This window comes from Typopeltis vanoorti, chromosome 2 (genome assembly GCF_054136105.1).
Source record: "Typopeltis vanoorti isolate ZY-2024b chromosome 2, IOZ_Tvanoo_1.0, whole genome shotgun sequence".
Taxonomy (NCBI): Eukaryota; Metazoa; Arthropoda; class Arachnida; order Uropygi; family Thelyphonidae; genus Typopeltis; species Typopeltis vanoorti.
This window is the reverse complement of record NC_143550.1, coordinates 104,358,953-104,386,019: the sequence shown is the minus strand read 5'-3', so window position 1 is coordinate 104,386,019 and position 27,067 is coordinate 104,358,953. Positions and strand designations below refer to the sequence as shown.

General features: G+C 37.8%; 1 protein-coding gene across 3 annotated transcripts in view; it reads right to left on the bottom strand.

The window, feature by feature from the left end:
- The window catches only part of LOC150109305 (irregular chiasm C-roughest protein-like), a 641,937-nt gene that overhangs the window by 432,444 nt on the left and 182,426 nt on the right, over positions 1-27,067 (bottom strand). For all 3 annotated transcript variants that reach the window (XM_090407227.1, XM_090407244.1, XM_090407237.1), the window contains one exon: positions 14,643-14,687. The gene's annotated coding sequence lies outside the window, so the exon portion shown is untranslated. The remainder of the gene's footprint in view (positions 1-14,642; positions 14,688-27,067) is intronic.

Below are 27,067 nucleotides of genomic sequence, written 5' to 3'. Positions count from 1 at the left end.
CAAGTCGTGTGTGTGCGTGCGCGTAGACATTTGTGAGCATTTGATATCCTATATTTCATAATGATTATTATGCAATGTTAACGGAACTCATTGCTTCTTCAACTGTTTCGCGGTAGTTAAAGCTCAACAGTAAGATAGAAGCACTCAAAAAAATTAAAAAATCTGCATCAAAAATAATATTATTACTAAAATTGGTAAACGAATGTTTTGTTTAAAGAAACTATGCTACGAAATAAGGTATTACTGTTTATATGATTACCTATCACGCATACTCAGGGGGAAATCTCTTGGTATTTGTTTATGGTTTTCATGTGTGTTAAGTACACACTTTAGTTGACTACTCAGTCATGTGGGGTTTTTTTTTTTCTTTTCTTTCACGTGCAGTGTATTCAGACACATAACGGAACCACGCAATGCCAAGTCAAAGAGAAGCAGCTGGTTGCCATCTCCCAAAGTGCCCGATAATCCAGAATAGGTAATTTCCAGTGTCTTCACGCTGTGTACGAAACGAGTGTGTTTAGTCGCGCGAGCACTCACCCATGTATACAAATGTAACTACGTGTTTCGGAGAGAAGCAGCGGTGCCGAAAAATAAAGTCGTTTTAAGATTTTGATGTGCTCTCTCTCTCTCTCTCTCTTTCTCTCACTCCCTCTCTCTCTCTCTCTCGCACACACACACTTGCTCGCTCCGCTACATTCTTCTTTCTTTCCTTCTACCACCGCTACCATTAATCTTATAGCTAATGACGTCTTGCTCCCTCCAGGTCGACGTCACTCAAGTGGAACTGCGATTAACCGTCACTGAAGAAGCTTAGTAAACACTAAACGGTGATGTAACATTTCCTGTCGACACGGACCTGCCTTTCTAGATGCAAAGTGAAATATCACAACACACACACACACACACTACTGCAACATCAAGCCTCTGGGATACTTGGAGTTTATTTTTCATTTCCGTTTTTTTTTCTTCCTCCTGTCATTTTCCCATGTTTATTTAAATGACAAGAAAATCGAAACGACGTGTTATTAAGCAACTCAAAGTCATTCTATTAAACATTTTAGTCATTGAACTGAATATGCTACTAAATTAAGTGGCTCAAAAGTCATTCAGTTGATATTTGAGTCATGGAATTAAATGTAACCAAATTAAGAGGTCTCAAAAGCATCTAATGTTTGAGTCAGTGAAATGAAGAATCAGCCTTATATTACAATAGTCATTGAACTAATACGTCACCAAAGTTTGGAAATAATTTGGATTCTATTATGAAACACAAGCACTTCGTAAAATTCTGTATGAAGTTCTTAAAAGAACTGGGAGATGGACTGAGTTCTTGACTCTTTATCCCGTCATCTGAATGAAGAAAATCTGTGTGGACGGAGTGTTATTGAGCTAAAAGCTCTAGTCATGGCTGGGTAACAGCAATAGCCGAGCCTCAGTTAAAACTTCATTGGCTACAGCATTGCCATTCGTTACCCTGGAAGTTCTAAAAAGGACTTTTCTCAAACTACGACATGAAGCTCGGCGAATTCATGTGGTAGTTTTTCAAACCATTCTGTATGAAGTCCTTATAAGGACTGGCTTAAACGGGCGAAGCAAGAATGCTTTTCATCTTCCCCGTTGTCTGTAGAGGACAGTGTAGGGATAAGGTGTTATTGAGCTATTAAAGCTCTGATCATGGCAGGAGGGTAATAGGAATAGCCGAGCCTCAGTTAGAGCTTCATTTCCATATTTAAAGGTAAAGCCGTCTCTAAAAATTCAGACGATCCCTAGGCCACGTGGGCGAAGGACCGTCCATCTCAGCGTTGGCTCCACTCAGTGATGGCCTTCCACCCACACGCCACCACCGCTCAAATTCCGAAGAAAATCATTCACTGACAAAGCCCCTCAGCGGCCCGTGCCGGAGAACATTTACCCCAGAGACTCAAATTGCTCCCTTAACACAAAAACCTTAAGAGAGCGAACTCAAAACTCTCGAATCTCAGTGCCCCAGGGGGGGGGGGGTAACAGTAACACCCGAACGTCAGTTAAACTTCATTGGTACAGCATTACCAACTATTATATTACCCTCCAAGAATATTAATCACCGCATCTCACGGAGTCAAATTATTAATGCGAATTTATAATTTTTCTATATACAAGAAATAAAATGGTGTATATTAACGTACTGCAATTTTAAAATACTCTCTAATAATTATTTATAAAAAAAATTACGAATACAATCATCTTAGTTTTTATTCGATATTTATTTTGTTATATTTTTATTTTGAATTTAGAGGTTCTTAAACTGTAAAGTAACTTAAACCTAAACTCTCCATTGAGTTGAGTATTTAGTTTGCTATTTCAGTCACTGAACTAAAATTAAACGCGGCTATCAAATGAACAAGCTCTGTCTTTTCAGTTGACATTAATAATTATCTGAATGACTGTAGAATCCAGTTAATTATAATCATCGCTGAATTGGACGATTAAGTCGTTGCATTAAACATCTATAAATCTTCAAGCTGTGTTATATCTCAGTTCATTTATTGATCATTACAAATATCTTTAAATCATTTGTTTGCTGGAATAAACTTTTAAGTGTACGGAATTAAAGGTGTCAAATTAGACAAACATCAGATTTGTTTGAATGAATAGGCTATTGATTTTAACGAGTCAGATTTTAAAATCATACAAACTGGTTAGAAGCATCCGTAGCTTAATCAGTTTCGATGCTGCTTGTTGGTTGGAAAGACCTGGGTTCGAATCCCGTGAAGAATCTTTATCATAAATAAGAATTTACCACCCAATTTTGGATGTGGTTTCGAAAGAATGCACGGTACACTGCGTGAGAAAGCTGCTTTCTAAATAATACTGTATATTCATAACTCGTTGCATTAGTTCAAAAACATTAACCCTATATGATATGTGTAACATACAGAAACATTTCTTTTATGTTTGCAAAGTTCAAAGAACACTGAAAATGGTTTTGAGTTCATCGACTTCCATCGAGAGGTTATCATATTATTAGTCATCAAGAAGTTTGTGCGATTTTGGTATAAATAGACTACCCGAAATCATCTCAGGATAATGATATTAAAAGACGGAAATGTGATGGTGAAAAGTACCTCCTACAAAAAGAGAGGGGGGAGAGTACTAAAATGGTTTGTGTTCTTCTGCTATGCTTCGTTGGTTTCCCTTTAGGGATTAACGGCGTCATATATTCAAATTCTATAGTTTTGGTGAACGGCTGTACGCAAGTGAAACATGGTCACAAACTATATTTGTATGTTTGTACAAACGATATACGAGGGGGGGGGGGGAGCTGAACAGTTCTGATAAACACCTCAACTAAGGTTCTACCTCTATTCTTCATGATGATTATCACAACTTTTCTGCACACCCTCGTATTTGTCACGTACATCCTTGCCTCGAATACTTCCATCTACTAACTCAGATGGATGTATTGTTATAATATGGAGAGACTTCTCGTGGGTTTGACCCATCTAGGACGCAAAAAACCTTTATAAAGATAAAGAATTTTCAGCTAAGAGTGAGTGAGTCAGCCTTTCTCATGCGGAGATTTTACCACCAGAAACTTGACTTAACTTTTTCATCCGCTAAACAGACAAACTCTGTCCCAACTCAATCCGACTTAAGCATTATACTAACATTCTGAATAATTTTGTGTTGCCTACGATGTATTGGTTCTGTTTTATGGAAACGACTTAGTGAAACAACAGCGTGATAATACACACAGCAGAGACTATAATAACAAGGTTACATGAAATAGGAATGCAAAAATTAGAGCAGCAAGCACATGGTCCCTGTCTGAACTCTGTGACGAGTTTAGACAATTTGGACGATTTGCTTTGCCTATTTTAAATTGATCCTGATTATAAGAAATGGGTCATTTTAATACAGTGTTACACCTACCATGATTAAGCTTCTACGTTTTTTCTAAAGTATGCACTAAACATTTCATTTAGCTGCTATGGATGAAAATTTTCGTGTGATTAAAATTGCACATTTTGCACAATGAATTTAAATTTTATTTTGTGATTTATGTAATTATAGTCAAATAGAACACTTTAGTCCGCGCGGTTAGCCTAGTGGCTTTGCACTTCGCAACCATATGACTGGGGAAGGAGTGTCCTAGGTTCGATTCTCGTCGAAGACGTGAGGAATTTGAGGATCTGCCATAGCCAAGTTAGCCGGTCTTGGGCGCGGGCAGTAGGGTTTTTTCTGCCAGTTTATCTGGCCTTTTTTTCATTCCGCAAGCAGGCAAACCGGCCTCGTGAACATACGCTGCTACAGTCAAAAATATACATTTTCTCCCCCGGCGACAGGTCGCTTGGGAGTGGTACTAAACAAGAAGTCGCATCTAAGTAATACGCGGACCCTGCACAGGAAGCGGGAATAACGCGTAGGGAAAGAAGTCAAATAGAACAATTTACTGTATTGCAATCATCCTATTGTATCATCCATGAGAATTATGTTTTTCACAAATTATTTCAATCGTAGATGAGATGTCTCACTGTTCAATGATACTACATTAAACTACTTATATAGTTCATATTAGTTATAATGGTGTCTCAGGATATGATCAGAGCCGAGTGACCTTATACTACATCGACGAGAACGTTGCAATGTAATAAGTTTTAAAACTGATAAAAAAAAAAAAAAAACTGTGCAGGAATCCAGTAGAAAAGTATTTAACTTACACAATAAATCGAACAATGCAATAGTTGTCATGGAGACGAGATTCAAAATTAATGGTTGATGACGTACTTGATAAGGTGTAAATAGATGAATTCGGTTGACCGATAAAACAGAATATGTTTCTTTATATGTCTTCTTTGTTAATTCTACCTCTCCTATCTCTCTCTCTCTCCAAAATATTCCTGTTTAACTACACCGAATTTCGAATAGCGATTGGTGTAAATATAGCAAAAAAGAAACGTAAAAAAAAAAAAAACTACCTAAAATCTTCTCTCACTCATGAACATAAGAGGCACATGCAGTAACCGCTTTCAAAGTGTTCTATTGGCAACCTTCGGGCCTAGCGCATCTCATGCTGCATGACTTTAATTCCACTGTTCAAAATTCAGCTCGTGCATAGAAATCATAACGTTGAAATCAATATCTATGTGGGAGAAGGGGAGGAAATGAAACTTTCTATGGGGGGAAGAAGAAGGGGGGAAGGGGTTATGTCTTATAAATGTGCGGCACGCTCCGATGTCACCACAAATGGCAGTGGGAGTCAATGAAGCGGGATGTAATGTTAAACCTCTCCTCCAGTACTGAGACGTCTGCTGATTTAGCGAGGGTCCGCAGAAGGTGCGCGCGAGATAGGTTGTCTACAAGAAAAATAAATGTCTTTATAACTGAGTCGAAGATGATGGATGGGGAAGTTAGTGTAAAAGGTAACAAAGCTCAAATCCATATCGTTGGCGGTGTAGTGGGAGGCAGAGAGTGAGGGGAGGGGAGGGGGTGGAGTTCAAAAGCGTACCTACTCTTAAAACACTATCGGTGTCCATATCGAAGACGAAATGCGATAAACGAATCACTTGTCAAAGAAAAGTCCCCCCCTTTTTTTTTTCTTCTTGAGACAGAAGTATTTCCAAATAGAAGATGAAGTAATTGTAATATATGACGTAGTAAGGCCATCGTTTTCTTTGGCAAACAAATGGAAAGATATAAGAGTCACTTTATGCAGCTATCCAACATTCATGGAGTGATACGTTTATCATGTCTCGAAAAGAAATCGCTTGGGAGCTTTTGGAAGAGAGTTTTGAAATATTCTTTAATCTCTGAGATGCTGAGAAAGGGATTGCCAGGAATAGAAGTGACTCTGTTAGTAAAGCAGTAAAAAAAAGAAAAGAAAAAAAGTCGTTTACACAGAATATTGCAGAATTTCAATAGAATTGTAATGAGTTCGTTACGCTCAGACAGTGATTATGAAAACACCACACAAATAATATTGGGTAAAGCTTTTTTTTATTTTATTTTTTACAAACTGTTACGTTCATTGAAATTGATGAAGATATTTATACTTTTAATGCTTGACTAGTCCGCGCGGTTAGCCTAGTGGCTTTGTGCTTCGCAACACTCCTGGGAAAAGAGTGCCCTGGGTTCGATTCCCGTCGCCGACGTAAGGAGCTTAAGGATCTGCCATAGCCAAGTTAGCTGGTCTTGGAAGTGGACAGCAGGGTTTTTTCCCACAGTTTATCTGAGGTTTTTCATCCCGCAAGCAGGCAAACCGGCCCCTTGAACACACACGAATCTACAGCCATAAATACTTACCCCCCCCCCATGAGTGGGCTCAGCTCGCCCCAATAAGGACGGGGGAGAAAACTCCATATGAATAAATAAATCCTTGACTAATTTTACCAGTGGAATATTGGTTTTTCCCTTTCAGTCGTTTCCGACCGTAGGTTTTTTACAGGGTAGTTCACCATTGCATTCCCCAACTCCCCCAATTTTATCCGGGCTCAGGAGCGGCATATGGCTGGGACGTATTCATGACTGTAATCCATGTGTGTGTTCACGCGGCCGGTTTGTTCTGGGGAACGAAAAACACGAGTTTCCGGGTGAAAGAAACCCCTACCTCCGTATGAGACCGACTAACTCACCTTTCGTCGAAATAGACAGACCAGATAAAGATTCCTCACATCACTGACGGGAATCGAACCTACGTCTTTCCGACCAAAGGGCTTCGCCCATATTGACTGAGCTGCGGAGGCTCAGTGGACTATTCATAATCCTTATATCAGCAGCGTAGGATAAATTCTTTCGTCCTAACAATGCTATGCGAGCCCATCGTTACCCAATGTTACCCATCGAAATGGATCTTGTAAAGCTTCCTATTCCAGTAACTAACGTTCTTCGCATAAACAATTGACTCCAAATCCTAAACAGTGATCGAAGAATGAAATCTTTTCTAGCAGAAAATTGCACATTTATAGGGCTGTCAGTTTTCCTAACGGCCATTGTATTCTTAAGTGCTATCGTTAACCTCGTGTGCTCTACCGAATTCTTTGGATACTCGTCACCCTTAGGTCATCCTTGACACCTAAAAAAAAAGCTACGTGCGACTCCCATAAACCAGTTTACGGCCAAAATATAAAAATCAACTGCGGTTCTTTTTGAGTTTCCAAACAAGTCGGTGACTGGCCAACGCCCTCTAAGTCATGCAGCGGTAACGCCCCGGGGTTCTAGTGATGAATTGGCGGTGACGGGCGGAATATCGAATATTGGCACACGTGTCGCGTGTCTTTCGAAGCGCATGGCAAAGAAATGAGAGACCTCGGCCAGCAACGAATGTCACGCCAAATCACACGACGTATCGTCACCGGAAACCCGGAGGCTTTGCATGATTTAGTAGCGCCCGCGATGCAGTTTCGTTAGACATCGGGACGCAGGTAAGTGAACGGAGGTCGTGGTCGATCGGCTTTATGACTTCTTTCCTCCCTCTCTTAAGTGTCCCCAACGGTGTCCTCCTCCTGCACTTCTCTCGGATCCAAAGCCCTGACGTAATGCGCGAGTCGGTGCGTTGTTACGTGCTACTTTGCTTATTCCTGAGCTTTGGTAGCATCAAGTCGTCAATAATAGGGAGACACAAACCCGGAATGCGTAAATTCCTTGAGTCTTCTTAAAATCCTTTCTCTTCTACGTACGTGCGTGTGTCCATCTCACTTCCCTCTTTCCGAGTAGCGGCTGCCCATCCTCACCACCTCTCTCTGTTAGTTCGTTCTAATCATGTTATTCACCGATGGATTTATTTCTGCCACTTGGGGGAGCTGTGAACGTCATTTTGACAGTTAACACGAGAGTGAAGCTGTTTTGCCTTTATTCAATACAAGCAGATGCTCGGATTATGTTAGTTTTCATTAAGTCGGTCCGCTGATATATTGCGACTTTCGAAATAGCTACTATTCGCTTCAGCCTCAGTGTATCCTCCCCTTTTCAAATCGATCATGTGATGCCTGTAGAATCCGCGAAACAAAAAGAAGCAACATTATACGAGATTGGGGGAAAAGGAGGAGGAGGGGAGCTGAATTAAAGTGCAGGCTCTTGCATCAATCACGTTGCTGTAGTGAACAAGTGAACGAATGGAATGTAACTATGTCGCCGAGTAGCTCGTGCCTTTTCCTCATCCCCCCCCCCCCATCCTCTCTCTCAACCTCCTTTTCTCTGCGTTCAGTTTTCGGCGCCCGATTGTGTAGATGGGCAAATGTTGTTGCGATGAGTTGCACGAGACGTTTGTTCATTAATGTCTAAAGAGGTAGAAATATATTAACACCTCGTAGCGTACATTCCTTACTGTGCGCGCGATCCAATAAGCTTTACTAAGAGAGAAAGCAACTCACTAACGATATGAGCCCAGGTGTACACAGTAATCTCCTCGGGGCAATAAATGCTATATTGCTTCACTGTTATCTCTCTCATCAGCAGCAAACATCGTTACCTAAAAAATCAGAATCGTGCTCAAATTGGCCCGCGCATCGAGTGCCGAAACATGGCAATGAAATAAAAAATGAAATAAAGCTGATACTGCGCTGTGGGTTTCATTAAAAACATCAAATATCGTCACAATTGTAAAATCTTTTGTTAGTGTTCCATTCATTTCTTATTGGCCAGGGTAATTTCTCCCATAATTCCATACTACTTTTTACCTACAAAACATAAGTAGTCTATCATGCAACTCCTTTTCCTTGATAAATCAAATATATCATAAATAATTATCTAATTGCATTATAAATGGAAAAGGATTAAACTTTTATTAATATTTTTACTAACAAAATAAAAACATGATTTCCAGTATAGTGTAAAATGCTATTAAAAATAAAAAATAAAAAGTTTACTTAGAATATTTTAATACACCATTTTAATTTATTGTAAGCATTATTATATCAATATTCTGTAGGTTAAATCTGTTAACGGTCTGCAACATCCAAGTAGAATTGAATTATTAAAGATTTTTAATGAGTGAATTGCAGTTTAAGTTTTTCATCTTATATTTATTTTCGAGTTTACAAACGTGGTAAAACATGGATGTTTGCGATTATCGTAGAAATAAGTCCGAGTGAGCATAAAAACAGCTGCTTCTCTATCGGATGTATTTCTCTCGAAGCAACATAAAAGTCGGTTCTCGCATTTCGCCAACGAAACGTGATGTGTGAGAATTAGAGTCCAGATTTTTATCGGCACCTTGGGATAAGATAGCCTCCCAGTGCTGGTAGACCAGCTATTAAAGTTTCAAGGGCAGTTTCTTCGCTTCGTGTAGTTAGGACCGACATGCTAAGAGTGTTTTGGTATTGTGTGTCCACACTGTCACATGAAATAAAAGTCTGTGACACCATTACTACTGCCTACGGCTATACTTAAGGGATTCGTGCAAGACGTAGAAATACCCTGGGGTAGGAGAGATTAAGGGAATCCATCATAGCTTCATTTCTCAGAAAGAAGGGAAAAAAAAAATGAACGGACTAATGATTCTGTGACTGTAATGAGTTTTTATTATTCTTTTAAATAACAACTGTTCATGTGGACGAAGGACAAATCTTTAGTGGAAGACCTTAGAAGTCATTAGATTTTCTTTGAAATTTTTTATTGTAGCGGTGCGCAATGGAACCCTTCATACCGCCCTCTAGAACAAAGCACTCTTAGAACGATAATTCTATTGACATTTCTATGGGAAATTTAAAACAAAACTAATATAAAGATATAGATAAGCAACAGAAAGAGATAATAGATAGATAGATCGGCGATAATATTGGATATTTATTCTTGTATTGCAACATCAAACGTAGTCTGATGCTTCCCATCTTAATTTTTATTCTTATTTTATTTAATTTATTTGCCTACAATAAACACCAAAGTTTTTCTACAATTGTTATTTTGGTGAATGACCCGAAAGATATGATATGGGAAGTATTCCGACATTGAGATTCGATTAAATGCACCACATAATAGAGGACGCCTTAAAAATCATATTTTGGGACCGACGATAGGTAGAATCCATTGCTTATTCGATGCGTTGGGAGTATTTTCTCTCTCTGTATGTATATATATATATATATATCCTGTCCGTTGTGAATAATGTAGAAGGGCTGGTGAAGAACGATGATATCTAGCTTGCCATCGGATCGATCTCGATCCATACTCTAAAGGATTTCTGAATTAAATACTCTTAAAAAAAAGCAGAAATATGGACTAACCAATCAGCCACATATGCTTATTTACGAATACGAGCGCCCCCCTCCCCTACACACACACACTCCCCACACTTGTTTAATATAAAATTTCATAGCACCCCCCCCCCCCAACCGACTCCAACACATTTTCTTTTTTCTAACCTGTTGCACATTTCAAATGGTCTTATCAGATTTTTATGCCTTTTCAGCGCGGTGTAATTGTGTGTTCTTGAGTTTATTTGTTAACCCTCTTTCTCGTTTACGTTGAGCTGGATATAATGAAGCTGTTGGATATGCGGCGTCCAACAGAAGGTAAACAGCACATCTCTGTCGTAACTTCACTAGTAGCGGTCCTAAGGGACCTCATTAACGTATTCATTAGAAATACCCAGTCTTGTCAGTTACACAACAGAAAATAGGCTCCGTGAAAAGAAAAATAATTATTTGTATTACACTGAATGACTGGGCTGATAGGCTACTCAACAGTCTTTCGGATTTTCTTTCCTACTCACTGTGTGTTTTATATCTACCTGTAGATGCACGAGGTAATTAGGATATCGAAAAAATAAGGCACAGAAAAGGTCATAGAGATTATACCTTAGCGCCATATGTGGCCAAATTTGAATGTGTTAAATAAAATAATTTTTTTAAGTAAATCGAATGATCAATGGAAAACATCGATTTTTTTCTACTCTAATTAACAGCTTATATTATTTCCCAATGCAGCATTTCCTATTATTTTCACAAATAATCACAATAATTCCGTTTTTCTTTGAATATCTGCACTTATAACGGCTGACGTTTGCCATTTGCCATATTTTCGCTGGATAGCTTAGAAAATCAGAGTATAATTATAGATAAATTTGCTTTTTTTATTTCTATTTAATAAAAACTGATTAGTAAAGAATATAATTTCGTATATATCATAATATTTCTATAATTTTCGCTAACAATCTTATGTAAATTATCCTTACATCTGAAATTTAGTTAGAGTAGTCATTTTTTTTTTTTGTTTATTAAATTTTCTATTTTTAAATGACAGAGTAGATTAATTATCCAAATATGTCAACTTCGGACCGCAAGATGTAGGATTAAAATTGTCTCATTAAAAAAAATCATTTCAATTAAAAAAATGAAAACTATAAATATCATTTGATCAATAGTTAAATCCCATCTGTGTCTGGTTTTGAACTTTTTTTGTTTGGATTCCACTAAGATAACAGATCATTACTTTGTTGGCTACAGTGATTATAGAACTTTTAATATTTTATTCCTTTCTGTTCTATAGTATTCAATCAGAGAATATTAATAGCCTTTTTTGTTATTATTAAAAAATAGTTAAGAAATATTATTAAAAATAAAAGCATTTATAATTAAATTAGTAAATTATGAAAAATATAAAGAAATGTTTAAAAATTAAAAGTATAGTTTAAGAAAATATAGTACACCATTTATATTTCTAATAGAGATATATATAAATTTTTATGGAAAAATAAATAAAACCACGTTATACCAAATACCAAACTTTCATAGGAAACACTGTTTTCCTTTCACTATGCAAAGTTAAAGCATCTATTTGAATGCATTTTCTCTTCATGCACTCTTATCTTATTTTTTACCCTTTTGTTTAAATTGACATTAAAATTCAGTTCGTATCCTAGTAACAGTTTGTTTACACAGCACGTGTACTATCTCCCTGTGAGCCTCTGTATTTCTTTTAAAAATCCCAGAAAATATATTTTTGCATAGGGATTTTATATAACGTTAATTTTCTCCCTTTTATTCCCCTACTGCATCCCACCCTTTTGCTTCCGTTTTTGCGTCCTCCCTTGCATCAGTGGAATATAAGGTTACCCATCGTTGGGGTTAATGTGTTTTTCAGGTGCGGGTACACAGGACTCCGATGACGACGCTGCCGTATTAAGGTGAAAAATTGTTTTCTTAACAATAACTTTACATCTTTCATCGCCTTCCCAAGTAGCTCTAATGGACATCGATCGCTTGCTTCTCTCCGTTGAGCCTTTCGATGCGCTCTTTCGGATGAAACTTAATATTTAACGTTCGGCATAAATATAATGTTAATAGATGCTCTAGAGCTACTTTGATGGAGATGTCCGAAAGAAATTTTATTCTCGTACAACAGCGAGTCTCTTCTCCGTTCGTCCGTAATAGTGTTTATACAGATCAAAGAGATGCTGCGGGTTTTGTTTTTTCCGAAAAAGATGATAATAGCGTTCTCTCTTTGAAAACAGATCCAGAACATATCTCTAAGGGAAAAACATGAGCTCGCGAACAAAATGAAAGTACGACAGAGCTAGTTATTTAATATCCTTGATATTCACAAGTTCAGAGAGGTCGACACAAATCCGATTTATTGAATAATTTGATTTGTTTGTTGTTAGGCCTTATTATGATTATGTTTGATCTATAATATGTTTGCTGAATTCTTTTGATTTGTTTCTTTTTTATTTCAGATATACAATTCGCATTCTTCTTTTTTTTTCCCTTTTTTATTTTATTTTTTATAAACGTCCTTAAAAGGACTGGCTAGATAGGCGAAGCAAGAATGCTTTTCATCTTCCCCGTTATCTGAAGAGGACAGTGTAAGGATAGGGTGTTATTGAGCTATATAAAGCTCTCATCATGGCAACACCCGAGCCTCAGTTAGAACTTCATTGGCTACTGCATTGCCATTCATTACCCTCCCTGGATACCCATTTTAGTCGCCTCGTACGACATGCATGACCTACTACATTGGTGCTTATATGTAAGTAAATCCGTCTCTAAAAATTAGGACGATCCCTAGACCACTCCATAGTGGCCGAAAGACCGTCCATCTCAGCGTTGGCTTCACTCAGTGACGAGCTTCCCCACCACCGAGCAGAACCGCTCATTTCCAGGGAAAGGCATCCGCCGACAAATTCCCCCCCCCCCCTCACCGGGCTGTGCCGGAGAACACCCTCCCCGGATACTCAATATGCACTCCCAGGCACACCTCCCGAAATCTATCTAAGCGCCCCCTCACCGGGAGCGAAATTCCGGAAGAAACCTCAGAGAGCAAAACTCTCGAAACTCAGCGTCCATTTTAGTCGCCTTTTACGACACGCATGGATTTACGTTAGGCCTATTCTCATCCCGGCCACCACACAGGGAATTTTTTCTTTTATGGCTTAAAGGGGCAAAGCAAGAATACTTTTCATCTTCTCCGTTATCTGTAGAGCACAGTGTAGGGATAAGGTGTTATTGAGCTATTAAAGCTCTGATCATGGCAGGAGGGTAACAGCAATAGCCGAGCCTCAGTTAGAACTTCATTGCTACAGCCCCTCCAAGGGTCTTAATCACCGCATCTCACGGTCGATTCTTACAGTCCTTATAAGGACTGGCTTAAAGGGGCGAAGCAAGAATGCTTTTCATCTTCCCCGTATCTGTAGAGGACAGTGTAGGGATAAGGTGTTATTGAGCTATTAAAGCTCTGATCATGGCAAGAGGGTAACAGCAATAGCTGAGCCTCAGTTAGAACGTCATTGACTACAAAATTGTCGTCCATTACCCTCCAAGTATAATGACGGCCTCCCCCTTACCGGGTTTTATATTATATTTTCATTTTATTCTAGCTATATTCTGGTGTATTATATTTCATTCGATTTATTTCTTTATTTTCCAATTCTTCATCATACTATTATTTAATTTTTACTCAAATGATTCATTTCACATAATTTTATAGAATTGACTTAATATTTGCATATGTTCATATTCACTATCTCTTAATGAGTAATCTCATTTTTTTATATATATTTGTTATTTCAAGTTAATTATACTATTTATTTTTGAACGTCATAAATTATATTCATTTTCGTATATATGATTTTGTGGTTTCGGACTGGTTATTTACGTTTCCTTCATTGTTTTTATTATTATTTTAACTTTTATCGACTGTTCTTTATTCCTAAAACCTGCTACAGAAAAATCATCAGCTAGGAATTCCAGAAAATAAAATCCTTAATAATACAAAATCATTCCAAATAGCGGACAGCTTTGTAGTGTCATCCCTCTATTGAATAAACGATGAACCATAGGACATTTTAAAGTTAGTATAAATATAAAATTTTCATGACTACATTCCAAAAAAAAAAAATCATGCAAACATGACAGGAGTTGATGAGAGTTCAAAGAGAAGGAAGCTGAACTCCCTTTTATACTATTTTTTCCCGATTTTTTATACGATTTAAATTACATTTACCAATCAAGACATCGTTTGTTGGTTCAAGTTGAGCTTTAGTAAGTAACAGATTTTAAAGATTAACTTTGTGTGTTGATTACCTTTTCGTGCTTGGGAGTGTAATTAACATAAAAATAAATTTATGGCGGATCTTTAAGGATTTCAGACCGCATCCAACTGCAATCATTACCCGTAGTATGTGATTTTAACAATTGATTATTAAAAAAAAAAAAAAGAAAGAAACTTACTTTTCACTCCCTCTGGTGTTGGTTAATGAAACTCCAAATGTATATCTAAAATAAAATATAAAATTATTAATAAACAAATACACTTATTTAAAGAATAAACTTAGCTTATATAATTGCCATTTTTACAAAGATACAAAGTATTGCTTTGAAAATAATTAATTTAAAAAAATTACCAGGAATGAATGTGCGAATCAATACTGGAAGATCAATTTCTTTGGTCACATTGTGGCCAAATTTTCATAAAATAAATCCTAAACTTTATCCGCGTGCGGTCTACGCTTCCTCTATTTCAATTACTTCAGTACACAAAGTTTTCTTACAATGGCTTAAGGTAACGCCCTGTCTTTGTGCCCTCAGTACACTGCACGTCTTACTAACAGACAAACTCAGTAGGAAAGACAGAAAGAGAGAGAGAGAGAGAGCGAAACGAGGGAAAAAAAAAAAAAAAAAACAATCTCACGCGAATGGACTCAGGTGGTCATGCCCTCGGAGACTGTCCGCGACCTAACACGGTTGTCTCTTAGGCCAGTAGCTGTAAGTCGTCAAGTTGCGTCCTTGCAGCTTCTTGCACGTGCCTGGAAAACGCACGGACCAGTTCTGGGGAAGACAGCAACATCAACGACACATTCTTCGTGGAAGTTGAGCCTCATACAGGTACCCTCAGGCCACTTACGTCCTGGCGTTTGTTCTCAAAGTTTTCAAGATGTGCACTGCTCGCAGGCAACCAAGAAGATTTGCTGTTGGAGACAATCAGTAATTGGGAAATCGGTGATGAGAATCTGTGTGCGTGCGTGTGTGTGTGTGTGTTGCTGTTAGTACACACCATTTAATGAACTTTAGTTTTTCATCAGCTGGTCCTAAATGTCACTCGTTTACTGTCGAATTCTATTCTGTCTTGGTAAAAAAAAAAAGATTGCTTTGTTGCGACAAAAAAGGTATGAAAACATTAAAACAAACGCTCCCATTGTTGAAATGGACAGTTGAGTAATAAGTGATCACTGTGCAATCCACAAAACATCTCTTTGATGCAACAAAGAGCCAATATCACGTGTCTCGCGTCACGATAGCGAATTCAAACAATTGTTGCGTTTACAATCTCGTACATTAAATGTATATTTTTTTTCATCTCTCAACATTTAACATATTTTCCTATTATAAAAATAACTTGAACAAAATAGAGGCTTTTCATTACTACACAAATTATTAGTAGTTTATGCAACGATTATTTTCTTGTATTGCAATATCAGGATTAAGTCACAGAAAGAATAAAATACATTCATCTTTTGCCTTATATTTGCTTCTACTTTCTTTTAGTTCATTTTATTCCCATCAGAAAGATCGAAACTATACGTTTTCAAAGATAATTTTTCTCATTAAGACTGTCTTTGACAAAATGATGGAAAGTAACCTCTCCAATACCAGGTTTCTGCTTCGACTTTATCAAGCGTATTGTTCTACACTATGTAAATGAATGTACAACTCTTTTCTTCAATTTCTCGGTCCATTTCTTCCTACCTTCCACCTTTAATGTATCAATTTGTGCTGAGCAAGACGGATAGATAGCTAGATAAACAGAGCGAGAGAGAGAGAGAGAGAGAGACAAAAGCCTCTGACAGAATCATGGCACCGTGTCGGAGAACTAGTCAGCACACCAGGTACATGATTTAGGGATGCTGGCATTGCATCCAGGTAACTACACCAGCAATGAAAGGGTGGGTTTTGGGGGAGGAGAAGATAGAAACGAACGATGCCCTACCATAGCGTGTGCTTGTGTGACGCTAATAAGCTTTGCAGCATTTTCGACATAAATCTTCATCAGTTTGCAAGTGAGATGTTAGCGATCTAACATCTCAGCGACTAAGAACGAAGATGTTGCAACTCATTGTGTTCTGTATTTATTTAGCTCTTACATAATTGCTTTGGTTTCTTTACTCTTCACTATGCTCCTGTTCTATTTATTTTTCTGTAGCTATAGGCCTTCTTTTTCTCTCTGTTGAAGAAAGATATATATTTATGGTGTAGTGCATGCCATCTTTTGTATACAGAATTACATCAAAAAATAAATTAGTTTTGTCGTTTGATGTATTTTATTCCATTTCCTGAAACCAGTATTTTTTTCGCGTAATAAAAGTCTTTAACATACTATGGTTTTCTTAAGTCTTAAATCACAAGTCTCTAAGGTTAATCTATAAATACTATGGCTGATTATTTCACGGGAATAATCGACTTCAATTTTATTTCCGGCCTTGGGCGAGTGGTCAGCGTATCCGCTCTCCAGCCAAAAGGCGGCGGGTTCGAATCTCGCCGAGGACATCGATGTTTGTGATTGTCTGTGAAAATACTAGTAGTGATGATGATGGGCGGTAGATGGCGTTGATGATGATAGTGGTTCGTTGTAGTTGGTGGATTTCAGTGGTGGAGACAGAGAGTTGTAGAGCAAGTGCTCTCCCACGATGAGTTTTTGGACTCCCTGGAGGTGTTACGTAATAATAATTTGGTTTCCCCTCTTAGCTTTAGTATCTGCATTGCAAAAGACCATTGTCTTCGTACAGTTGTGATGTAGGATAATCTCCCCTTCAGGTGAACCTAATCCTTGAAAATTTGGAAAGACTTGGTTTTAAATCTCATCAGAAATAACAGGAAACTTGACACAACTCATCTAGTGATGAGTTAGCAGATCATTTCCGGAGATGGAAGGAGTTTTACTCCTGTAATGCAAACAACGCGGTCACAGAACCTACCGACAGAGAGCATATGGAGATTAACAGCCCTATCATTACCAGACACTCAGTTTAAAATCTAATGACTTGACTTGAAGAGGCTATTAACTGATATAACATAAAAAGAGGATAAGAGATATAAATACATATAAGCAACTATTTATTAGTCTGTCTCTGTGTGTGTGTGTGTGTGTGTTTATAGATTTTACGGTATTTTTTGATTTACTATTCTCTCTCTCTCTCTCGATATATTAATAGAAATGAATCCCTCCTCAGACGACAAACAATTTAGATTATAATCTAAATCGAAATCACTAGTTACCTTTATTTTTATTTTGTTTAGATCTGCGATAAAATTCTTCCAACAGAATGGAGCCAATTCGTCCTTTATACATACACATACAAATAGCAGAAAGAAAAATGAAGATTAACCTAATAATAAAAAAAAAAGAATGGAAAACGGGGTCATCCTTTAGACTGAAACACCATTACAATAATCCGAAGACCCCGGAGTTAGGGAAAAGAAGCATCACTGCAGAAGAGATGGTGGAACGAATGTAACAGAGCAGAAACTTGTACGTATGAGCCCGAGGTAGTGAAGGCAAAGTTGTTTTGCAAAGCATCTCTCAGTCTGCAACGTGCAGGCGACAACTTTTCATATTTCTCTCCAGTTTCACAGTGTGCAAATGGTTTAAATCAATGTCAGGAAAAAGAGAAGGGCGAAAAAAAAAAAAAATCGCCAAGTTGTTGGCATTTGGCCAAGTATTACAGGCTAGAAGTTTTCCCAAAAGATGTCAGCCTAGTATTGAAAAGGGTTTCTGTGAATGAGTATTTTTTTCCTGCTTTTTTTTTTTATTATTATTTTTGTCCCTCCTCTATGCTCTCCCTCCCCTGTTTTCAAGCTATCTAGTAGATGGTCCCACTTTAACATGCTTCACAGATCGGGCGCATGATCGCTTTTAACGTTCGCCAACGATTCGTTGGTCGCCTTTCAAACTAGCATTAGAGACGAGACAACAACGTTCGTTTTTAGTACTTAACAATTCTGTTGTTTTTCTATCGTCCCCTTATTTCATACATCCCCCCCTCCCTCCACCGCTTTTGTTCCTCTTCGATGATTTAGAGAAAGCGAAACAGTTTTTGTAGCTTGTCTTTCCAGATTAGACACGAGACAGTTCAAATGCTTCTAACAACAGAAAATTCTGAAAAAAAAAAAATAATAAAGAAGAAGGAAAATAAAAAAATAAATAAGAAATTCATTCTTGTTCACTGTAACTTATAATTACGCCATTGGGACTTACAGACAATTCTGTACACCGTAATTATTCTTGTAATCCATAAGTACTTCACTTCTATGAACAAATACTGTATTTTTAATTTTTTTTTTTTCAATGCGTTTTCTTTGTTAATTGGATTTTATTCGGTAATGATGAGATAGATGGAAAAACAGATATCGTTTGAATTACATGAAGTGAACATCGGAAATTTTTATGGGACAGAATGTCGATTTTACGATCTAAGCAAAACACTAATTCCCTGCCCCTACCCCAGAGAAGCACTTGATAGAGAAAGATAGGGGAAAAAAATCCATTTGATGATTTATCGGACAGTTGAGAATTAAGTCAGCGCTCTAATAGCGTATTAGGTGAATTCCTGATGAACCTCTGCTTAATTTAATGAAATATTCGCTGTTTTTATGCATTTAAATAAACTAGACTATCTCGTCATTAGAGGGGTGTAAAGCAATCGTAGAGTACGAGAGCTGGGCGGCCTCACTGGGTTTGGTACTTAAAAACCACCGGTTGGTAACAAGAACGCAAAGTAGAATACATTAGTGTAATATACTAAGACTTTTCAAAGAAACTCTTTAGTATATGCGTACGTATTATGATTTTAATGACACTTAATAACATAGGGAAGACTTTTTTTTAAAGCTATTTTATTATTATTTTTTTTATTTCGTATGATGATACAACGGCCGTGCGCCTCTTTTACGGAGAGCTACGGCGCCATCTCAATCCTTCCAATTTTTATCCAGGCTGCATATAGCTGACGAATCAGGCCTATTGCTGGGTCTTAAGTATTCCTGACTGTAATCCGTGTGTGTTCATGGGCTGGTTTGTCTGTTCTGGGGGAAGAAAAAACCCTAGTTTCTGCGTGAAAACCCCCCTACCTCCGTATGGGACTGGCTAAAGACCAGATAAAGACTCCTCACTTCATAGACGGGAATCGAACCCAGGTCTTTCCGTCCAAAGGGCTTCATCTATACTGACTGAGCAACGGAGGGTCTTTTTTAAGTTATTATCTAAAGCGAGTCCGAACAAACCGGTAATTTGGGCATCCACCACTAATGTTTACTCGCATAACTTTTGGATGCAACTGTATCGATCCTGATGATCCCTCAATGAAATTTCCCGATTCATTCCATATCGTTGCGAATTTAACAGTGGCGGCGACATATTATACTCGGAATTAAAATTGAATTTAAATTGTCAGCACCAAATTTCATTAAAATTTGTCAAGAGCTTCGAGAGATTAAGACGTTCTTCTTGTTTCCCCTTACGGAGCTGATATATGGACGTTCATTTTACAGAAACTGAGATAACAGAAAGAAGAGAAGAAAAATTAGAATGTAAGAAAAGAAGAATAAAGAAACAAAAGAGAGAAAAAGAAATTAAATAGAAAGAAAGGAATGATTAGAGGAGAAGGAAATTAGAAAAATTAAATGGTTATAGAGATGAGAGAGTCAAGTATTTGAGAGAGAGAGAGAAAGGCGATTGATGAACAGATAAGGGATTTTTTAATCAAAGTAATTGATAATTAATTTCTTAACGATAGTAGAAAAGACAGAAAAAACATAATAGTCATCTCTCAGAATAGATGTCGAAATACGCAAAACAATATTAGAAGCTGTAAGTTGCCCCATCAAGTATAAACTAAGGAAATAAACATCATGAGGAAAACAGCCAAACTATCTTAACAGTGCAAGTTCTCTCTTGTTACGTCTTAATACCACCACGAGAACGGTCTCACAGTTCTGAAACCATTAAAATGTACAGAACAGAGAACGAAATGAAAACTTTGTGCTCACCATCTTACCAAGTTTATATTTCAAGATAGGACAGGCCAGCGGTTGCAATCACCATTTCCGTCGACTTGGAAAATTCAAGAGTTTCTCGCTAAGATAAGAAGGAATCGTTTCCATTTGAACTCTTCGTTAGAGATAAGCAAATGTCAGAGAATTTGGGGGGGACATTAAGGGGAAAAAATGGGGGAGGGAGAAGAGTGAAAGGGGTATGCCGGATCCGCTGTAATTTCGATAGGTGCTTGTGCGTGTTTGTGAGCATATAATGTTATGAGGTCATATGGAAAACCACTGCACTGCCTCCCCCCCCCGATGGTGATGATCATGATGTGGGTCCGAATCATTGCCAATTGCCAGCCATAACCATTTAGTTGTAATGGACAATCCTTTGTTCATCACAGGGTTGGGAGAGTTAATGATAACGGGAAACGATCCTCTTCGCTTGGTGATCTGTGCAATCCTTACATAGAAACGGTGGCCCCCGCATTCCAAAAGTGCACGCTATCATGACTACGGAAGGTTGGGGAGGAAGTAGGGGACGTAGAAGATTCACTTGAGCTCCCGCACGTGTCATGGCATCGTGTAAAGCGGATGACATGCATCATATCGCTGTTGGAATTCACCTGCGGTTTACGGTGATGCTCTAATTACATTGATAGCTGTAGCAGAAGGATTAGCACGCTGGTGTCACACCGTCGACACCAATGAAGTTCACGTAACCAACAGAAAACATTTTTTTTTTATTGTTACGTCATACCAAACATACAAAAACAAAATAGCAATCAAACCAACATTCTTCAATTGTTGGTTTGTCGTATTTTCCATTCTCCTTTAATAGAAAGAAGAAAAAAAAAACAGTACTCTTGCACTTCTTCCATCTGATTTCTTAGACGAATTATCTCACTTGCCTCCCCCCCCCTCTCTTTCAAGCGAGACGCGGAACTTCTTTACGGAAAGTATTTCACACTCTTTTCGGAATAGTTTGTTTCCGATCGATGTAACTTTCCATGAAGTGGCGATCTTCTGCCCATCTACCGTCTAAATATGGATTACATGGGGTTGTAAAACCTGGCACGCTGTGAAGCCAGCAGGCACGACTAGCTTCGTGTTACACCATTTAAAAGTGGAGACTCAACAGTGCTTTATTGCTAATAAAACATCGCTCACAGAAAGTGGTCGCTTTTTCGAGAAGAAAATATACGTAAGGAGGAGGAAGCAACGCCGCCTCTTTTGCACGAGGTCATCATCAGTGCTGCTAATCGGAAAATACTTCCAGGAATGTATACGTATGAATAGTGTATGAAAAGAAGCGTGTGGGGGCAGCGGGAATGGATACAGTGGGAAATACAGGCGGAGGCCAAACACGTACTTATCTTATTAAATATGTATTATAAGTTTCTGGGAAAAAAAAAAATCGGAAATGTCCGTAAGGTGGCGCTGGGTGCATCTCGTCGTCAGTAGCACAATATTAGTAGGCCGATTACTAGCTGATCAAAATAAATTAAATGACTAAATAAACTCTTCCAATAAGTACGAAGTTATTTAATATGTGGACCAAAGTTTTATTGATAAAATTATGATTTCCGACAATCATGCATTCTGCTGATTGTACATGTGCGGACCGCAAACCGTGGCCTTGCCGCATGCCAAATGTCCATTCAGTCGAAGTAATGAAAGTCATAAAAATGATCGAAGTGCGACGACATTCTAGGAAAAAAAAAAAAATTCTTTTTCTTTATTTCGGTGCTCTTTTTTAGCACAACTTATCAGTTTTACGATTGTACAAAAGGGGAGGTTGGAAAGTGGATTTCATCGCACGAGCTCGTTTCGAATGAGAGGTCAACACGACTACTAAAATCCTCACATTATAACTGCGTCATCTGTAGAAGGAAGATGGGTGGATTGAAGATGAATAAATGGAGTTTATGTGAAACTTTTCTTATAAAAATGGCACTTAAACTATCGCCCCGTAGATTTAGGCTAACGGGATTATGGTGAGCAATGGAACGTTTTTGCTTTCTCCCAATTAATCCACTTATTAGCAAGAACACAAAACAAAAAGCCTCGTGTCCCTCCCTCACTCCCTACCCGTTTTAGAGATGGCACTGCAGAGGCAGTTGCCAAGTGGGTCACAACAGGACTACGACTTAGCCATTTATACCGAGAAGTGTGTCATGCAAATAGACACCAAGAAAAACAGGGATGGAAGTAAAGAAAAAGAAACAAATAGGAAGAGAATTCGTATCTAGAAAATGATAAAGCGACACCGAAAGAAAAGATGAGAGAGAAAGCAATGGTGTTATCGTAGGTTTTTGCGGGCTTGAGACTGCAGTTAAGTTTTTGTGACCTTGCTACGAAATAAATAAAGAGTAATAAAGTGTAAAGGACAAAAAAGTCTCGACATCCTACAAGTTCATTGTACTCGTAACACCAATAAACACCCATACAGAAGCAGACAGATAGGAAGATAAAGAAAAGAATAATAAAATTTGCTATTCTTGTTCATAATTATGCCAAGGCAACTAAGGCTGCAAAGACCGTGTATTATTGTTTCTTTATTGTGCGTTCTGCGATCGATTTGTCTGTTTGACTAGAAATAAATGCGCGTTGCTGGCAAGAACTTTGTTGTCTGCAACTGACTAACTCACTTCTATTTGAAAAAAAAAAAAAAAAGGAAACGGAAAAAAATAGTGGGAGAGATAAAGTAAGGAAAAACTCAAGAAAAAAGAGAAAGAAGAATAAACATCTCCGTCTATCTCTCCATGAGGACACGAGATGGATAGATGAACTTAGCAACAGCGTGATTAATATCGCTAAATACGACACACGTGCAATAGCCTTGCCTGATGACGTTTCGAGAGGTTCGCACATCCTTCATCAGAAGAGAATAAGCACAAATAAGTGTACGGTAGTGATTTTGTGTACCGGTGCTGACCGCATTCTCGGAACACTTATTTAACATACCGAATGCAAGGGTTCATAATTAAGTACCATTGGGTATCTGAGGAGATGAAAAATGAACAGTCGTCCGTGGAACGTGCGTGAATCTGTCACTGTCTCCCAGAGGCAGTAACGTAGGCCGTAGACAAATTACCAGAATAATTTCCGATAAGCCTTATAAGTCGTTCCTTAGAGAAAGGACTTCGAGAAGGAATTGTTTCCTTCCCTAGGAAACCAACTTCGTCATGGAATACGCAGAAGCTCGAATATTACCGAAGTGTACTCTCGCTATCGTAATGACGTGGAGAATGCAGCCCTTTATTAACTTTACTCTACGTTATTATGATCCTTTCCTGCAGGAACGACGGAAATGTCTAGTGAAAAGGTGGCTTTAATGAGAGAGATGCCAATTATCCAACGGAACTCGAGAGATGTGCAATGTTTTGTACACTACAATCACCTTCAAAACGTGTACGACATCGACATCCAAGTGATTAACTATGAACAGAATTCACCTTTCGGCTCCCCCCCCCCCCTCTTCTCTCACTTACAAAATGAACAGAGAGAAAAAAAAAAAACGCTGTAAAATTAAACGCTCAACACATTAACACGCTAACGTTATATTGGCAAATAACAATAACAATTAGCCAGGCACAATTTCTTTCTCGCCCATGCAAACAAATAGTCTAGTTTTAAACAATGGCAGTTACCATAGTAACGAGTAGGGTCACGTACAGCAAATAATGGACGTCTCGTTTATTAGAGAAATCCACAGTGTGTTATTTAAACGTGCTCAAGCGATCGTTTGTATTAATTAAAAACTATCACTCATGCCGTTATTTTAAATAACTGTTTTTATAAGAGCGAACGCTAAAACGAATACTGCTCACATTAAAGCACAAAACGAAGTGTTTTCAGTCATTATTTATTAAATATGGAGAAATTAGCAACTTCGGAAAGGAAATTGAAAAAAATAATGATTCCCGCCCCTCCCCCGTAAATGATATGCTCAGTCTTTCCTAGAAATGAATGTCTATTCCTAGATTCACTTACCTGACAGACAGATATACAATCCATGATCTGCAATTCAAATACTGTTAAATGTGACCTACTATCCTTTTAACCAAATCAAATCGGGGTTCAGTGCACTTCGATTGAGGAAGAGAATGTGAGATAGCGTACGGACACCTGCTCTAACTCTACATATTCACAATGCATGCACGCTTTACGGCCGACAGGTGGGCAAATCCGACTCTCGCTCCGTCAGGAGTATCATGTAGCTTGTTGGGTCAGTGTACAGGGAAAGGCAGGATATAGATACGTGTCTGTGTATATATAACAGTTTTTCTGCCGATTCATTGCATGATAATTCATGATAATTAAGCTTGTTTCTGGATATAATAAGGTCTGTTTTTCGTAGCTCCACCTGGCGAATTTTTTTTTTATCCTTTCATTTTTTTTTTTTTTTTTTTTAACCCGATACATTAGTTTCATCCCGTTGTTGTGTTAACAATTACATCTCTACGAACAGCGCGGATTGTTGCTTAGACAGTATAATTCATTAGTTGGCACGTGTGAATATAGTAGGAATATATAGTGGTGAATTTTTTTGTTTTTAACAGGACTTATCCATAAATGATAAAATGCTATTTTTTCGTCACACTACTCCTTTTTAACATGAGGAGGAGTGCTAATGAACAGATGTTAGATACTGAGGCCACTCAGTAGCACACTAAAAAAAAAAAAAAAAACTATAAGTACTGTTAAGACGAACGGCGCTTATAATGACAAGCATAATTAATTAATTCATGGACAAGGGGTAATCCCTTTTTTGAAAGTCTTCTAAGGTTATTCCCACTAAATGATTCATAATATGGACTCCATTTGGCAATCTTCTTAACTATTGCGTTTATCAGTAGTACACACGAAAGGTTGTAAACTTACAATACATCAGTACTATGAGTGAGCTAAAGATAAGATACTTTGGAAATCCTACTGTGCAATAAAAAGCATGGAGAGAAATATATCTCGTTTATCTTAGAATAAATAAATCCTCTACTCCATTTGGTGAGCAACAGGAGGTGAGGATAAAATTGGTTGCAGCCAATCTCCACCTTCGTCATTCGCCAGAGGATTAGTGTGCGATCTCAACCTTTCCTTTTCGGGTTTAGCATCGTGACCATTACAACAAAACTACTCAGGGACACTTCACTATTATTTTTTAACACTCATTTGCATTTATTTCTAGAAACTACACTGACATCCTACTTTCTTTTATCTGCTCCTATCGAAACTCGATCTAATCAACTTGTAGTTCCATTTCTGAGATTATATTTGTTTCTGCCAGGTGACTGCACTCAAAGGACTTCCGTCTATGATCGGAGATGGCTACCGTAATCCACTAAGTACGTCTGTCCGCGATCGGATTGTTACATGCCGACAAAGACACGATGAAATCTGAGAAAGGATATTCCATCCCCCTGTAACAGGATGTTAATTACACGTTACATAGTGACGTATTAGCAGTTAATATCCTATTATATTATAGTTCGGAGCTCAGTGGAATCACTAACAATCTATGACCTTTAACAGGATAGTAAATCAACAATGCCATTTTTATACCGAAATTATATCTCTTTCCAAAGTTAATACTCCCATAGTCCTTATAAGGACTGGCTTAAAGGGGCGAAGCAAGAATGCTTTTCATCTTCCGCGTTATCTGTAGAGGACAGTGTAGATATAAGGTGTTATTGAGCAATTAAAGCTCTGATCATGGCAGGAGGGTAACAGCAATAGCCGAGCCTCAGTTAGAATTTCATTGGCTACAGCATTGCCATCCATTACCCTCCAAGAATATTGGATTGAATGAATCAATCATCACCGCATTTCACGGTCGATTGATCCCCTCGCAAGACGTTGCTGACTATAAGGGCGAAGCAAAATGCTTTTTTATCACCGTGTGAGGAAAAGTTTATGAGCTAAGAGCTCTGCCTGAGTGGGATTGATTGATCCCATCCTCATTCCATAAACTTATATGTATAATACTTTTTTTATATATTAACTGGTGTATTTATTGATTCACTTTTTAAGATTCAATATTCCAATTTTTATAAAATTTTTCAAATTATAAACGTCTTTTTTAAAAATGTCTTTAATATTTTATACAAAATATTTCTATATTATCAATCTACTTTTTTCATTGAGAATTTCACCTATGGAAGATTGTAAACGATAGTATTGTGGCTATTAGCCACACTAACCTATTTGCCTAACTTTAGCCAACCCAATCTGGAAACAACTGCACTGGAGATGAAATTTTTAAGGGACTTTCAGGCCTCCAATAAGCAGGATAGGAGTGGTAGTCTCACACCTGGCGATATAAAAAAGACATCCTCGAACGATCTTTGCCTTGTGACAAAGTTTTGATTGGTGAATTTTGGAGTGGAAACTTGGAAAGTTTCCACTCCAAAATCCAATATGCTCCTTTTCCGATATATATATATATATTTATATATATATATATATAGAGAGAGAGAGAGAGAGCCTAGAACAGACACGTGATAGTCTCTGATGAAAGATTTAGCCATACATGTTAAGGGCACACTTAATAAACTGACTATTCATCATACAAGGATATTAGTCCGATATTTTATCTTAGTTTCTGTTTATGTATTTGGCCA